Below are 18,694 nucleotides of genomic sequence, written 5' to 3' on the forward strand. Positions count from 1 at the left end.
GTGCCCTTCCAAAGGGACCATCCCGACATTTGCTGAAGCGATTTACGGAAATCGCGGAAAACATAAATCAGAATGGCCGGACACGGGTTTGAACCGCCGTCGTCCCGAAAGCGGGTCTAGTGTTTTAACCACTCCGCCACCTCGCTCGATGTAAAAAGTTTTATGTTACCTCTTACAAGATGGCGCATTCGTGCATGTGTCCTCTAAATTACACTTCTACATCACAGATGTTTCCTTACTGATACTGCATTTTAAAACTGTTTGATTTGATAAGTCTCGTAAAAAAGCAAGAAAAATGTTTGTTCGTATACAACTCGCATTACTTCTCGACATCGTCTCCTCTGAAGGCTATATATTGTCGAGCGATCCTCTTTCTGTTTCATTCCATCGGAAAAGTAGATTCTGTCAAACTCTGAAAAATATTCGTTGACTGCAACTATCACTTCCTCATTTGATGAAAATTTCACCTCACCAAGCCAAAGTCACTTTGGCCTAAGTCTGGTGTATATGGGGGATGAGAAGCCAATTCAACACCCAGTTCATACACTTTCACCATTTTATCTAGATTTATGCGGGATGGTGGATTATCCTGATGAAAGAGCACATTTTTCAAAGCCGACATTGGTCTTTTTTCACCCAACGCAAGTGTTTAACGACCCAACAGCGAAGCACAGTTGAGTACAATTATGGTTCTGACTTTTTTCAAGTAATTCATGAGGATTATTTCTAGGGAAGCCCCCTCCCCCCCTCCCCCTTCCCTCCAAAAGAAATACAGTGGCCGTCACCTTATCAACTGACAAAATTATCTTTGCCTTCTTCGGTTCACTTTCACCAGTCTGTCGATTGTTTTGACTCTGGTGTGTAATGATGTCTCCAGGTTTCAACAACAGACACAACTCAGCGCAAAAGCTCTTGCGGTTTGCGATTAAACATTGTGCTGAAATGTTGTGCCAGATGTGCTTTTAGTCGACCGTGAGCAATCGCGGGAACCACGTCGCACATAGCTTCTTTATAGCCAATTCTCAACGTCGCGCGGAGTGGTCGCGCGGTTCGAGGCGCCATGTCACTGACTGCGCGGTCCCTCCCACCGGAGGTTCGAGTCCTCCCACGGGCATGGATGCGTGTGTTGTTCTTAGCATAATTTAGTTTAAGTGAAACAATCCTGTTGGCAGAACATCAGCAACTGAGCATTACAGCAGACGTTGAAAATACCGCTTCAGTTCAAATGGTTCAAATGGCTCTGAGCACTATGGGACTTAACTTCTGAGGTCATCAGTCCCCTAGAACTTAGAACTACTTAAACCTAACTAACCTAAGGACATCACACACATCCATGCCCGAGGCAGGATTCGAACCTGCGACCGTAGCGGTCGCGCGGTTCCAGACTGTAGCGCCTAGAACCGCTCGGCCACTCCGGCCGGCACCGCTTCAGTTGTAAATTACTTTATTTTCACACGACCGGTTACGGACTGTTATAAGCCTAACCTCAGGTGTCGTACTGGAAATAGCAAAAGACGGGAGATAATTTTCAAACGCCGCAACACACATAATAAAAAAAAAAAAAATTCTGAAAAGTTGTAAAAACTACGGACGACTGCCTGGGTAGGGAATATATACAAATGATATCACGACACTTGCTGTGGTCCCCGAGCGCCGCGTGTACCAGTGTCGTGATATTTGTATATATTCCCTAACCAGGCAGTCGTCTGTATTACCGTCTGGTGCCACTTGCGCATTGATATAGGTTTCATAGCACCTAGCCCGACCGGCGGTTTCCAAATGTTTTTAAAAGTTTTTGAAACTTTTTAGAAAAAAAAATTGTTTGTGTTTTTTATGTGTGTTGCGGCGTGTGAAAATTATCTCCCGTCTTTTGCTATTCCCAGTACGACACCTGAGGATGGGCTTATAACAGTCCGAAACCGGTCGTGTGAAAATAAAGTAATTTACAACTGAAGCGGTATTTTCAATCTCTGCTAGTTTAAGTTAGTTTAAGTAGTGTGTAAGTCTAGGGACCGATGACCTCAGCAGTTTGGTCCCTTAGAAACTCACACGCATTCGAACATTTTTTTGAACAATTCTCCATGCAGGATGTTATGCAGTCGCTCAGTTGAGATGCCTAAAGTCACAGTAATCTCACGAATTTGTATTTGGCCGTCTTGCATTACCATATCATGGATTTTGTTAATAGTTTCCGTTGTGGTGACCTCAGCTGTACAGACGAAGTTGACTTGGTCTTTAGTGCCTGTCCGACAAAGTTTAAAGTTGTGGCTGCATACACTTTCCCGGAGTAATAATTAGTTGTATTCATGTCAGGTCTCCAGCTGGACACAATATTTCGGCGGTACACCTGGCCGCCATCTTCAAGTCAGTAGGCCGTCGTACTATCTCGCCGGAAGTGAAATCAAACACGCTGCGGCGGCTCCTTTACACACCAACCGTGGGTCCACCGCGCATGCGCGAACATAACTGCCTTCTAGCGACAGGCACAACAGCGCACGGTGGTGAAAGCTCGCGGAAGCGATAAATCGATATCAAACACTATTGACAGTTTTTGATGACCGAAACACGGACCGTTGTTTCTTAACGTCAAACAGAACAGGTTTCCAACTTTTAAACTTCCGTTTTTATGTCTTGGTCTACAGGAGCCATGATGGGACATAGCGATTACCGTAACGTGGTGGTCAGATGTCACAGCGAGCGAGGAGGCGCAGTGGATAGCACACTGGACTCGCATTCGGGAGGACGACAGTTCAATCCCGCGTCCGGACATCCTAATTTAGGTTTTCCGTGATTTCCCTAAATCATGCCGGGATGGTTCCTTTGACAGGGCACGGCCGACTTCCTTCCCAGTACTTCTCTGATCCGATGAGACCGATGACCTTGCTGTCTGGTCTTTTCCCCCAAACAACCCAACCCCAACCCCTCAGATGTCAAGTCCCATGCTAGTGCATTTTTAAGCGCTTGTGCTAATACATTACTGAGAGAGTTTGTTTGTTTAAATTTTTAAGAAAGCACACCTAAGATCAATCCTTGACCTTTCCACGCACGAGACTATGTAAGACACTGAACAAAGTATCTGGACTAACGAAATGAGTGATAATCTCTCTCACTTAGAACTTTTTTTTTTTTTTTGTAATGCTATTTTCGATTCCTTCGGCCGGCCGGAGTGGCCGAGCGGTTCTAGGCGCTACAGTCCGGAGCCGCGCGAGCGCTACAGTCGCAGGTTCGAATCCTGCCTCGGGCATGGATGTTTGTGACGTCCTTAGGTTAGTTATGTTTAAGTAGTTCTAAGTTCTAGGGGACTGATGACCTCAGAAGTTAAGTCCCATAGCGCTCAGAGCCATTTGAACCATTTTTTTTCCATTCCTTCACTTTGTTCAGTTCATCCACATATTTCTTACAATGTATTTGTGTACTATGTTTCAATGCAACTCTGTAAAGTTTTCATGCGCTCTTCTATATACTGTATAACTCATTCAGATGAGTCAATCTGCTCATTCTCTCTGTTTAGTCATCTCGTGGTGGATGTCAAGAAGTGGGTGGCTTCTAAGGCAAAGAGAAAAATAATTATCTGCACGCATAGTGTTTAATAACTTACTTTCTTGTTGTACCAACTGTTATCCTGGTATAAATTATTCTCATTACTTTGAATAAAGTTTACAGAGGCTTGAAAATTGCATAATGCTAAAATTTCAATCGTAAAGTAAAATTCTAACAGCTGAAAGCAAGCTATTATCATTTTAAAAAGTTTAATAACTTCTTTTACTTAACTTGAATAATAGGAAGCCCAGAGCACAATACAAAGCGAATCCTTGAGACAGGTTGGTTCGATATCCGCAATAACAACGTAGGCTGAATGTCAACGCTTCGACTAAACTCTTTTTTTTTGTCATCAATCTTCAGACTGGTTTGATGCGGCCCGCCACGAATTCCTCTCCCGTGCCAACCTCTTCACTTCCGAGTTTCACTTGAAACCTACGTCCTCAGTTATTTGCTGAATATATTCCAATCTCTATTTTCCTCTACAGTTTTTGCCCTCAACAGTTCCCTTTAGTACCATTGAAGTTATTCAGTGATGTCTTGACAGCTGTATAACCATCCTGACACCTCTTTTTGTCAGTGTTTTCCATATATTCCTGTCCTTCTCCGGGGAACCATTTTATCTTTACCTTATCAGTTCACTTACTTCTCAACATTCTCATGTAGCATAACGTGTCAAAATGCTTCGATTCTCCTCTTTTCCGATTTTTCCACGGTCCATGTTTTATTACCGTACAATGCTGTGCTACAAAGGTACATTTTCAGAAATGGGTAATTTTGCTGACTAAGCAGCAGAATTCCTTAATTTGCATCTCTCTCGTGATCACCAATTTGTATGTGAATTTTCTCGCTGTTCTCATTTCCGCAACTTCACGTTACTTTCGTCTTTCTTCAGCTCATTCTCAGTCCATATTCTGTGCTGATTAGTCTGTTCGTCGCATTCAGCAAACACTGTAATTCTTCTTCATTTTCACTGAGAATAGCAAAGTCATCAGTGATTCTTATCATTTATAGCCTTTCACCTCGAATTTTAATTCCACTCTTGAAACTTTATTTCCATCATTGCTTCTTCGATGTATAGATTGAAAAGTATTGACGAAAGGCCACATCCCTCTCGTACACCCTTTTTAATCTGAACATTTCGTTTTTGTTCCCTCTTGGCTCTTGTACATATTGTGCGTTACCCGTTTTACCCTATACCTTACCCCTATTTCTCTCATAATTTCGAACATCTTGCATCGTTTGACATTGTCGAACGCTTTTTCCAGGTCGACAAATCCTACGAACTTGTCTTGATTTTTCTTTAGCCTTGCCTCTATTATCAACCGCAACGTCAGAACTGCCTCTCTGGCGCCTTTACCTTTCCTAAAGCCAAAGTGATCGTCATCTAACACATCCTCAATTTTCTTTTCCATTCTTCTGTATATTGTTCTTGTCAGCAACTTGGATGCATAGAGTTAAGTTATATGTGCGATAATTCTTGCACTTGTCGTCTTTTGCAATGTCGGGAATCGTGTGGATGATGTTTTTCTGAAAGTCAAATCGTGTATCGCCAGACTCATACGTTGTACACACCAACACGAATAGTCGTCCTGTTTTAGAAATTCTGATGGAATGTTGTCCATCCCTTCTGCCTTGAACTATCGTAAGTCTTCCAAAGCAATTTAAAATTCTATTCCAAAACTGTATCCCCTACCTCTTCTGTATCGACTCCCGGTTCGTCTTGTATCACGTCAGCAGACAAGTCTTCCTCTTCATATATACCTTCAATGTACTCTTTGCACCTCCCCGCACTCTCCTCGACATTTAACGGTGGAATTCCCATTGCATTCTTAATGTTATCAACCTTGTTTTTAATGTCACCGAAGGTTGTTCTGACTTTAGTATATGCTGAGTCAGTCCTTCTGAAAATAATTTCTTTTTCCTCGCCGATTCTTCGGAGAACCTCTCATTCCTTACCTTATCAGTCCACCTAATTTTAAACACTCTTCTATAGCATGACGTCTGAAAGGCTTCGATTCTGCTCTGTTACGGTTTTCCCACAGTTCATATCTAACTGCCATACAATGCTGTGCACCAAACGTACAATCTCCGAAATTTCTTCCTCACATTAAGACATATGTTTGATACTAGCAAGGCTTCTCTCGGAGCGGAATGCTCTTTTTGTCAGTGCTGGTCTGATTTTTATGTCCTCCTTTTTCCGTCCGTCATGGGTTATTTTGCTGCCTAGGTATTAGAGTTCCTTAATTTCATCTACTTCGTGATCCCCATTCTCACTGTTATCTTCTTCTTCTCATTACTGTCGTCTTTCTTAGATTTACTCTCAATCGATATTCTGTACTCATTAAACTGTTCACTCCATTCAACAGATCCTGTAGTTCTTCATCACTTTTCTGAGGATAGCTATGCCATCAGCGAATCATTGATATCTATTCACCCTGAATTTTAACCCTACTCTCGAATCTTTCTTTTATTTCTCTAACTGTTTCTCCAATATATAGTTTGAACATTACGAGGGAAAGGCTACACCCCTGCCTTACACCCTTTATCATGCAAGCACTTCGTTGTTGATCTTACACCCTTATTCTTCCCTCTTGGTTCTTGCACGTATTGTGTGTTCCTCGTCTTTCCCTGTAGCGCATACTTATTTTTCTCAGAATTTCGAAAATCTAACAACGTTTTACATTGTCAAATGCCTTTTCCAGGTCGACAATTCAAATCAACGTGTCTAGATTTTTACTCTCTCTGTCTCCTCATCTTCAGCTTGCGACGTCGGCATGTTTACCCGAACATGTTGTCGGTCTTGGTTTGCTGTCGCTTCTAATGAGAACAACCCTATCACTGAACTGTTCACAGTAACTTACTCCCTGCTCTACATTCCTATTCAAAACCAATCCTATTGCCGTTATACCATTTTCTGCTGTTGCTGATATTACCCTATACTCGTCTGACCAGAGATCCTTATCGTCTTTCCACTTCGCTTCACTGACTCCTCACTATACCTAGTTAGAGTCTCTGCATTTCCCTTTTAAGATTTTCTAGCTTCCCTACCATGTTCAAGCTTCTGAAGTTCCACACCCCGACTTGGAGAATGTTTCCTTTCGTTGGTTATTCAATATTTTTCTCATGGCAACCTGGTCACCTCTCCCTTGGGAATCCCCTTCCGGAGATCCGAGTGGGGGACTAGTCCGGAATCTGAAGAGATCATCGTGACACTAATTCAATTACAGGCCACATGCCCTGTAGGTACTATTATGTGTCTAAAGAGATTGTCTTCTGCGTCCTCGTGCATTGATCATTGCTGATTTTCCGCCTTTTTGGAGCAGTTTCCCACCCCAAGGGCAAGAGAGTGCCCTGAACCTCTGTCCGCACCTCCGCCCTCTTTGACAATGCCGCTGGCAGAAGGGCAGTGACTTCTTCCGCCGAAAGTAATCGGCCGCCATTACTGGTCATTTTTATTCTAAATTTAAGCAGTGGGGAAGATCAGACCCGTGACTGAGGACGTTTTGATTACTAATCATAGAGGCTATTCCTAGACCAGACTTGAATGGAAGGTCAAATACGCGAGGGGAGTCTGCATGTCTCTAAGCTTGCTCGCGGGCAGACGCAACGATTATAGGCTACACGCCATGCAGACGTATTACACGCATCCTTGTAAGCAAAAAACCATCTGACCAACACCAGCAGTTTGCTTTGCTGGTGATAACTTCGTTCAGGCTCTGGTCCACCTAGGACTGGGCCCCATCGTGACCGCCAGCAGCCACGTGGGCTGGAACAGCCTAAATAACGTGTGTGGGAAAGGGTCCACGGTGCACCAGCAGCATTTTCCACTATTTATTTTCCACTCGCAGACGGATTACTGGAGTGCTGATTGTCAGTACCATTTGCATGTGATATTAGCGTCGTGGTTACAACGCGAGATATTCATGGCTTCTATAAGTGATTCATTCGTTATCAGAGCTCTATATTTTCCAAACTATTACTTGTATAAATGTGAGTGAGGCATGAACAGAACCGATAAACTCACGAAGTTTTCATTTTGCGCTCTACAAATGTACTGTGAGTGCCATTTTCGTCACACGACTAAGTTGTAGTCAAGTATGTCCCATACTTTGTGTAGCAACATCTGTCAATTGACCGTAGCAGCACTGACGCGTTCTCTGGGCTGTTCCATTGTTCTTGGCAGTTGATACAACGACAACTGCAATATATCAAGGTAACAGATACTCGTCACAATATTCTCACAGAAGAAAAACAGACAATATGCTATGTGATAAAAGTGTCCGGACACCCTCCATCGGTAATGCTGGAATTCAGTGTGGTGTTGGCCCACCGTTAGCCTTGATGACAGCTTCCACGCTCGCTGGTATACGTTCAATCAGATACTGGAAGGTTTCTTGGGGAATGGCAGCCCATTCTTCACGGAGTGCTGCACTGAGGAGAGATATCGATGCTGGTCGGTGAGGCCTGGCACTAAGTCAGCGTTCCAAAACATACGAAAGGTGTTCTATAGGGTTCAGATCAGGACACTACGCAGGCCAGTCTATTACAGGGATGTTATTTTCGTCGCAGTAAATGAAGAAAGCAAAAAGGAATACAAACGTCTCAAAAATGAGATCGACAGGAAGTGCAAAATGGCTAATCAGGGATGGTTAGAGGACAAATGTAACGATGTAGAGGCTTATCTCACTAGGGGTAAGATAGATACTGACTACAGGAAAATTAAGGAGACCTTTGGAGAAAAGAGAGCTACTTGTATGAATATCAAGAGCTCAGAAGGAAACCCGGTTCTAAGCAAAGAAGGGAAAGCAGAAAGGTGGAAGGAGTATATAGAGTGTCTATACAAGGGCGATGTACTTGAGGACAATATTATGGAAATGGAAGAGGATGTAGATGAAGATGAAATGGGAGATACGATACTGCGTGAAGAGTTTGACAAAGGAATAAAAGACCTGAGTCGAAACAAGGTCCCGGGAGTAGACAACATTCCATTGGAACTACTGACGGCCTTGGGAGAGCCAGTCCTGACAAAACTCTACCATTTGGTGAGCAAGATGTATGAGACAGGCGAAATACCCTCAGACTTCAGAAAGAATATAATAATTCCAATCCCAAAGAAAGCAGGTGTTGACACATGTGAAAATTACCGAACTATCAGTTTAATAAGTCACAGCTGCAAAATACTAACACGAATTCTTTACAAACGAATGGAAAAACTGGTAGAAGCCGACCTCGGGGAAGATAAGTTTGGATTCCGGAGAAATGCAGGAACACGCGAAGGGACACTAACCCTACGACTTACCTTAGAAGGTAGGTTAAGGAAAGGCAAATCTACGTTTACACAACTGTAGACTTAGAGAAAGCTTTTGACAATGTTGACTGGAATACTCTCTTTCAAATTCTAAAGGTGGCAGCAGTAAAATACAGGGAGCGAAAGGCTATTTACAATTTGTACAGAAACCAGATGGCAGTTATAAGAGTCGAGGGGCATGAAAGGGAAGCACCGGTTGGGAAGGGAGTGAGACAGGGTTGTAGCTTCTCCCCGATGTTATTCACCTGTATATTAAGCCAGCAGTAAAGGAAACAAAAGAAAAATTCGGAGTAGGTATTAAAATCGATGGAGAAGAAATAAAAACTTTGAGGTTCGCCGATGACATTGTAATTCTGTCAGAGACAGCAAAGGACGTGGAAGAGCAGTTGAACGGAATGGACAGTGTCTTGAAAGGAGGATATAAGATGAACATCAACAAAAGCAAAATGAGGATAATGGAATGTTGTCGAATTAAGTCGGGTGATGCTGAGGGAATTAGATTAGGAAATGAGCACTTAAAGTAGAAAAGAAGTTTTGCTATTTGGGGAGCAAAATAACTGATGATGGTCGAAGTAGAGATGATATAAAATGTATACTGGCAATGGCAAGGAAAGCGTTTCTGAAGAAGAGAAACTTGTTAACATCGAGTATAGATTTAAGTGTCTGGAAGTCGTTTCTGAAAGTATTTGTATGGAGTGTAGCCATCCACGTATGGAAGTGAAACATGGACGATAAATAGTTTGGTCAAGAAGAGAATAGAAGCTTTCGAAATGTGGTGCTACAGAAGAATGCTGAAGATTAGATGGATAGATCACATAACTAGTGAGGAGGTATTGAATAGAACTGGGGAGATGAGGAGTTTGTGGCACAAATTGACTAGAAGAAGGGACCGGTTGGCATCAAGGGATCACAAATTTAGCATTGGAGGGCAGCGTGGAGGGTAAAAAACGTAGAGGGAGACCAAGAGGTGAATACACTAAGCAGATACAGAAGGATGTAGGCTGCAGTAAGTACTGGGAGATGAAGGAGCTTGCACAGGATAGAGTAGCATGGAGAGCTGCATCAAACCAGTCTCAGGACTGAAGACCACCACAACAACATTGTCGTGTAACCACTACGCCACAGGCCGTGCATTATGCAAAGGTGCTCGATCGTGTTGAAAGATGCAATCGCCGTCTTCGAATTGCTCTTCAACAGTGGGAAGCAAGTAGGTGCTTAAAACATCAATGTAGGCCTGTGCTGTGATAGTGCCAAGCAAAACAACAAGGGGTGCAAGCCTCCTTCATGAAAGACACGACCACACCATAACACCACCGCCTTCGAATTTTATTGTTGGCACTACACGCGCTGGCAGATGACGTGCACCGGGCATTCGGCATACCCATTCCCTGCCATCGGATCGCCACTTTGTGAACCGTGATTTTTCACTGCACATAACGTTTTTCCACTGTTCAATCGTCCAATGTTTACGCTCCTTACACCAAGCGAGACGTCGTTTAGCATTTACCGGTGTGATATGTGGCTTATGAGCACCTACTAGACCATGAAATCCAAGTTTTCCCACCTCCCGCTGTACTGTCACGGTACTTGCAATGGATCCTGATACAGTTTGGAATTCCTGTGTGTTGGTCTGGATAGATGTCTGCCTATTATACATCACGACGCTCTTCAACTGTTAGTGGTCTCTGTAAGCGAACAGACGAGATCGGCCTGTACCCTTTTGTGCTGTACGTGTCCCTTCACGTTTCCACTTCACTATCACATCGGAAAAAGTGGACCTAGGGGTGTTTAGGAATGTGGAAATCTCGCGTACAGACATATGACACAAGTGACACCCAGTCGTCTGACCACGTTCGAAGTCCGTGAGTTCCGCGGAGCGCCCCATTCTGCTCTCTCTCTCGATGTCTAATGAGTACTGAGGTCGCTGATATAGAGTACCTGGCAGCAGGTGGCAGCACAGTGCACTTAATATGAAAAACGTAGGTTTTTGGGGTGTCCGGATGCTCTTGATCACTTAGTGTAATTTCGTCTGTGACACTGCACAGGAAACATTAACCTTTGGTGAATCTCGTTTATGAGAATCTGAGGCGATTTACCTCTTCACATAAATGGAAGGTTGCTTCGTCACTGAATATTAGCCGGAGGCGAAGTGCTCGTCCTCAGGTGCTACCTACACCTTGATGAAAATTGAAGGCGTCGTTAACAATCTTCTATTTTTAATTCTTGTGGTAGCTGCAAACGGTACGGTTTGAAATGTAACCGCCATCGTAAAATCTTTCGTACAGATTGCGGCGGTATTCCAAGTTTGTGACTTGCACGTACTGTTGATTTTTTTGGTCAGTGTACAAAACTGACCATCACCTTCTCCATGGTTGCATCTGGCACACATGGTCGACCGGTACTTTTCTTGTTTACAGAGACAACCAGCGTTCCTAAATTTTCGATATAAACGCACATTGCTCTGTTTATATAAAGGTTCTTTTTCCAAAATTCCGTCTAGGTGTACGTTCCACTGTTTTTATAGATAAACATCTCGCATATTCAGACACACAAAGCCTCTGTTATCGCTTAGTCGCCATTTTGTCAAGGCACTGCACTCTTAACGCGAACTGGTCGGTACAATGTAAACTTGGTGAGTTTACAGTTCTATTCACACACTAATCGTATTTGTATATGTAATACTTTGGAAAATATAGAATTGTGAAAGCGAATGTATCATTTCTAGTAGTCCTGTATATTGGAGAAAGTAGAATGTCTCTTCACTTATTTTTGGATGTGCGCTGGCGATATTCTCTGCCTAAGGCTCTCCAAGACGAAAAACATCTGCTTTCAAATGTTTGCTAGTACAGTTCGTTGAGAATTTCTGTGACACTGTCGCGCCGACTAAACAGACCCACGATAAAAGCGGATATTATTCTTGTTAACCCTTTCTATTTCTTCCGTTAATCCCACTTCGTAAGTGTCTCACACCAACGGACAGCACTCACAAATTGGTTCATGTGTTCTATAAGCAACTTCTTTTGTGCGTTAAGTACACGTCCTTAGCGTACCACCAATATACGTATCTGAATCTGGCATCTGTCTTCCCTTGGCTAGATTTATTTGGTCAGTCCACCTAAAATCAGTCCGGACAGGAACACGTAGATAACGGAGGATTGAGATTGATTCCAGTGATTGATTGCTACAAAATACAAGTATTGAAAGAGAATTAGAAATGGTGTTATCTTTGGGAGCGAATGAGAGTGCGCAGCTAACATAATAATAGTTTACTGTATGTGCCAGACATTGTGAATGCAGAAGTGAGGTTGCTACTAGATAAGCAGAAAGCTGGCAAAAACTTTGTCCTGACAGAGGCTGACCGATGAGGCTGGACAGGTTGCTGTAAAAAGGTTAGGGAACACGATCTTCAGCATACTCGATCTGACAGTAAGCTGTCATGAAATAAAGTGGCCAGGAGAATCTTGGCTATAAAAGCTTTTCTGTATTACGACAACATTCAGTTTGCATATATATGATTTAATAAAGGATTTGGAAAATGCGCTTAGCAAGCAAACACAGAGTTTATGTGGATGACGTCCTAATATCGACAGAAACATGAGAAGAACATCTTGATCTCCGTAGCGTAGCGGTAACGTTACCGCCTACCACGCTGGGGGCCCGGGTTCGATTCCCGGCAGGGGACAGGGTGTTGTGTGTCCTTCATCATCATTGCCTCGCAAGTTGCCGAAGTGGCGTCAACTAAGAAGGACTTGCAATACGGCAGCCGAACTCCCCCGAGTGGAGCCTACCGGCCAACGATAACATACGATCTTTTCATTTCATGGTATAAAGAAAGAAATACTAAAAAGATTTGAAAATCCAGGAATGGTGCTTAATTTAATGAACTCTGAATTCGGAAGTAAGGAAACGAAATTCATGTGTCACATCATAACAGTTGGAGGATAAAACACGGGACATGCAAACTGGAAACTATAAGTGAATTTCAGATAACAAGATGATGCAAACGGTTGTGTGGCTCTCCTGAACTTTGCCTTTTTTGCCAGAGCTTCGTAGGATGAACAAGTATGAGAAACCAGAGTACTCCATGGAATGTTGAAGAAAAACGGCATATGGCGTTGGACCAAAGAACGTGAAGGAATGTTCCTGCAACGAAACGAGAAAATAAATCGTCTTGCAATATTAGCACAACTTGATCCCTCTTAGGACTTTTGTATGGGATGTGACCGTTTTGAGTATGGGCTTAGTGAACAACTCTACCTATTTGGAAGAATGTTACATTTTATGAAGATACCACTATCAATCCTTAATATTTTATTCAATGAAACTATATGATTCCAGAGACCGTTTCAAGTCCCAGACATCTATGATGCATATATGCAGATTGAAGTGACGAATGAAAATTTTGTACTAAGGCTAGGAATCGAACCCAGGTCTGCTGCTCACTAGGTAGATGCGACCAATGGGATTAGACGTGAATGGTAATTTGGATTGAAGAGGGAGGCTCCCTAGGGTAGCCCATACCGTTGTGCAAAGCCACTGTGCCAGGGTGGCTTACTGGTTAGCACATCTGCCTTGTGAGCGGGAGAACCAGGTTCAAACTCTGACCTCGGCACACATTTCTGTTCTTCACTTCAGTCTGTATATATCGATCACGATTTTTTTCGCAATTTTACAATAATATTTGCTTGAAAAGTGTACAGGGAAACTTTGGAAAAATTCATATACTATTTCCTTGCATCTTTCATTCTCAACTCATGACAGCAGTGTGGATTGTTGCGGGACTTCATACTTTGCAACCAAATATTCTTATAGGCTGGTAGTGGGGCAGAGGGAATCCCTGTTGGAAATCTTGGGATGTTAAATCCAATTTTGGTATTGCCTGACAACCAAGGGAAACTTCCCAAAATACTTGATCAGATTGGGGGACTGGAACTAGTTTAATTTTCCTTTCATTTTTTTCCCTTTTGCTATATGTTAATGTCTACACTGATGGAAAAAATTGCTACACCAAGAAGGAGTTGTTAGGTGTGTTTCTACAGCTGACATTAAAATTTCACGCCAGTTGTATGAAAGTGGCACTAGTAGTGCCACTATGAGGATGCAAACAGGATTTGTTTTAGACGCTGTAACACTTGTGAGCGTTAGTTACGTTTGGGATTGGACTCGGCAAGTTGATGTTAGTCAAGAATGCCTTTAAGACGACAAAGACGCCATTCAACACCACACTGCGTTGGAACGGGGTCATGCAATAGGGCTATGAAACCTGGATGTCTCTTCTGCGATACTACAGAAAGGCTTGGCAGGAATGTAGCCACTATACATGATTGCTGGTATCGGTGGTCACGGGAATATGCGGTCTCAAAGAAGACCCGGCTCCGAACGGCCACGTGGCACTACCGAGAGGGAAGACCATTGTGTTCGGCGTATGGCCCTCGCGCTTCGTACTGCTTCTGCAGCAACAATTAGAGCAGCAGTTGGCACCTCAGTGACACAATGGACTGTGTACAAATCGGTTACTTCAAGAACGATTCCGAGACAGATGTCCGGTAACGCGCATTTCACTGGCCCCAAACCACCACCATTTGCGACTTCAGTGGTGTGAAGTGGGAGCTCATTGAAGGCGAGGGTGGAGGCCTGTTGTGTTTTCTGATGAAAGCTGGTTCTGTCTCAGTGCCAGTGATGGCCGTGTGTTGGTTAGAAGGAGGCCAGTTGAGGGCCATCAACTAACCTGTCTGGATATACACACTAGACCAATACTTGGAATTATCGTCTGGGGTACAACTTCGTATGACAGTAGAACACTCTTGTGTTTATCCCAAGCAGTCTGACTGCAAATTTATACGTCAGTCTGGCGATTCCACCTGTTGTGCTGCCCCATTGAACAAAAGCGCCCCTCTATAGGCAGACTAAGTGCAATAGACATGGAACTCCTCCCCACAAATTGACATCCGGCACCTGTACATCACAATGCATGTTTTCATGCTTGCATTCGAAGTTCTGGCGGTTACACCGGATATTAATGTACAAGCATTTCATAATTAGAACGGCTTATCTGGCGCTTACATTAATCCGTGATCTTGCAACGTCAATCACTTAAATATATTACCCAGACAAATGCGTTCCCGAAATTCCATTACTCTACATAAATTACCTTTTGGTGTTGCGACTATTTTCCCTCATTGTATTTACATACATTTGCAATGTTTGTACGTGTTGCTCCTTTCTTAAGATGCTTATGTCAAATTCTTGTTGTTTTTTTATAATACTGGTGTTGCTGAAATAAGCTTATCATGTAAAATCTATCATCAAGCCAATTGGCTTTGACCAGTCAGGAAACAGTGTGTCGATTTTCATTGGTGGAATGATTAGACTGGTAAAAAACTTGAAATCAGTCGGATAAGTATTGACTAGAGATTTTTTACGTCTCAGAAATCGGCATACTGTAGTATCCCAAAGCCAATGTGTGAACTTGCTAACCTTTTTTGGTAAACAACAGTAATAGTTTCAGTTCAAGTGTGTGTAATATTCAGTGGCTTGTGGAGACAGTCTATATTTTCATATATTTCAAGACTGCGCACAAAATATTTTATGTTCATTCCAGTCGTGATGTACCACGTTTCCTTCTCCCTTTTTCACAGTTTTTCTTCATATTTTGCTATAATTTGAAAGATCATATTTTTGAGTCTGTATAAGATCTTGATCCGTTTGATCTACGATTACGGGAGCATCATGTATGGCAACACGCCAATATCTGCCTCACTGAAACTGGATGTTCTCGGTTACGTGCTAATCCGCCTAACCTTTTGGGCCATGAAATAATCACCCACCAGCGTACTGTTAGTGAAAGCTTCCAAAATGCCACTAAACAAGTCATATACATTTGGCTTGAGTCGTTCACTGATATCGAATTGTAACTCCGTAGGGGTAGTGCCAAACATTTCCATCTAACATCAACGGCTCATACTGATTTCAAACCTATGACCAAGGAAGCTGCTTTCCATGACTGGAACTGTGAATGGCGTGTACCTCAGAAACGTAAGGTCTGGTTCCTCGCGACCATACAACTGAACATCTGTCCTCTAGCGTTGTTGGACTGCGTAAACATAAGTAAACGTCCTATAACTTCTATCGTTTGTAGGAACCTGGTACGGGGATGTTAACCCGCAAATTTACGTCGAATAAAGATTCTAGTCTCTGAAAGCTGTGGTCGGGATGAACTGACGAGGCAGATCTCAGTCTTGTATTGTTGGCATACACGAAGTACAAGGAAGCACAGGACGTACTGTACAGGAAACCGTTGCAAGGGGTGCTCTCCTATCTACTAATGTCACTTCTGTACAGATGCGATTTAAATAAATACAGTTTGATAGCAGAATATTTCAGATTCAAATAATCTTATGGAGAGAGCATAGTTATTGGAATAAAGTATTGTACCTTCCTGATGGTATTTTCGTTCCGTCATTACAACCACAAGAAATGGGTGTTTTTCTCACCAGACGCGTTTCGCTTTATTGAGGTAAAGCATCGTCAGCGCTCTGTAGTCAAAGATATTTACAATTTGATTTATTTTTAAGATAGAAAAACAGTTCTTTAGTGATTTTTTGTTTTTATTACGGTAATTCCTGCTTGGTTTCTCGCCTACATCAGGAAATGCCGTCTGCTAACACGTTTTTGATTTCTTTCTTTATTAGACTCTGATATGAAGAAAGAAACGAAAGAAGTGCTGTAGGCAAGAAACCAAGCAGAAATTAGCGTAAGTGAAAACCAACAAATTGTTAACGAACTATTTTTAGATTTTAGAAATAAATCAAATTATAAACATATTTAATTACAGGCCACTGATGATGCTTTACCTCAATAAAACGAAACGCGTCTGGTGAGAGAAACACTCATTACTTGTAATAACAGAAATAAAATATCCTCAGGAATTATAAAGCAACTATGGACAATATAGCCCCACAAATGAAGAATTTATTGTACATTTGTTTATTTTTAAAATTAAGGTCTTATATTTGTATATTAAGACTCAAATTGTCGTTGAAAAGGGAGTCCATATGAAACAGGACTAAGAATAGATTTGTGTGTGATGTACTCATGACTAGTACAATGCTGAACTAATTCTGTCAGCTTACTTTAACTTTTTTTGTATTAAGCCTGTCTAGTTATCACTATTACTGGCTACACAGTCGATGACACCTAAAACCAAAATAAATTTAGAAATAATTATTTAAATAAAAAACTTTTTAATATAACACGTTTCCAAAGTTGACTAAGAAGTATAAAATAATTGCTCCTAGTCCCATACAGATATCTAACCCCAAACAGATAGTCATGAGCATTTTTGATTGTGAATTTTTAATAACTATGACAACAGTTGGAAAATTTAAAACGAAAAACATGAGGGTATACAACATATAAATAATATGCATGAATGGGTCACCTAAGTAACTAACAGTTTCATTACACTGCAAATGATATGAATCGTGCGTGTTTATCTCAACGACAGCTATCCCTACACTCCTTACTACTATCTGTTGCATATGCCCCACGGTTTTAGTTTTAAATTTTACGAGTATTGTCATAGCTATTAAACATTTATTTATGAAAATAGAAAGTACAGTCACCAACAAACTTTACATATTCACATACTCCTTTGCCTTTAACCCAAATGAATACAGACTCATTTACAGATATTTTTCTCTTATTACGAGTATACAACGACAATGCTGAAGGGGACTTGTAAGCAGATTTACCAAAGTCTTTACTAGCAAGTTCTGCCATATGGTAGGTACGATACGCAATAATGTCTCTATCAACAAAACTTTCAAGTCCAGGTAGTTTAGGAACTCCCGTACCACCACGTACTATGGCTATAGTGAGCCAACCATTACCATGAGAGAATGTATCATTAATGTCAATACTAAAATTAAGTCTACAACCACAGAAAACACAAGGTCCGTCGACAAGTGCAGTAGCAGCAACACTCTTAACAGGTATGCGGTTCTTCTTGTCGCCTGCTGTTTTCAGGACTACCTGTATGGGAATAAGTATCTGTATGGAGTAAGAAGGAATAACTTTAACTTTTTAATGAGTTTTTAAAACGTGTCATATTAAAACGTTTTTTATTTAAATAGCAGTTTTCAGGTTTTTAATCTTGTGTGTGTGAAATTTTTTAATCGATTTGAAACATGTTCATGAGATTACTACACAGACATGTTGTGAATTTCAGTTTCAGTTTCATTTCAGTTTCTCTTCACCTGGGTAAACCAATATATTACTTCCTCCAATGTACAGTACGGGAAAAGATCGTTAAAGCAAAAATTAGAGAGAGTCGGGCTCATGTGGAAGATTACCAGCAATAGTCGTTACTGCGAAACGTTCGGGAACGAAACAGGAAAAGAGGGAAATAGCAATGGTACAGGAAGTATCCTCGACCACACACCGGACAAGGAAGTGACTTAATATTGCAATATCATCCAGTTATGAGCTTCGTTGAAAGTTTCAGGCATGTAGCTCATTAGAAAGTTAGTTTGCAGTCATTTCCAAAATTTATACTGAACACCCAGGCAGACAGAAAAACGAAAGTACTCTCCGCCATACAACAGACAAGAAAGCTAGTTAAGACCGCTTTGCCATCGAGTTCTGAGCTATGTTGAAAATTTCAGGTCTGTAGCTCATCGGGAAGTTAATGAAAATTAATTGCAAAATTTGTACCGAAGAGACAAACAGGCGGCCTAATAAAAACATGGTAAACAAAGTATCCTTCACCACACACCAGACAATGAAGCGACTTTATGTGGCCTTGTCCTCCAGTTCCGATCTATGTTGAAAGTTTTAGGTCTG

General features: G+C 41.8%; 1 protein-coding gene across 1 annotated transcript in view; it reads right to left on the minus strand.

Annotated features, from left to right (window-relative positions):
* Positions 1-18,694, minus strand: part of LOC124775578 (G-protein coupled receptor GRL101-like) — a 339,081-nt gene that overhangs the window by 251,699 nt on the left and 68,688 nt on the right. The window lies entirely within an intron of this gene.

This window comes from Schistocerca piceifrons, chromosome 2 (assembly GCF_021461385.2).
Source record: "Schistocerca piceifrons isolate TAMUIC-IGC-003096 chromosome 2, iqSchPice1.1, whole genome shotgun sequence".
Lineage (NCBI taxonomy): Eukaryota > Metazoa > Arthropoda > Insecta > Orthoptera > Acrididae > Schistocerca > Schistocerca piceifrons.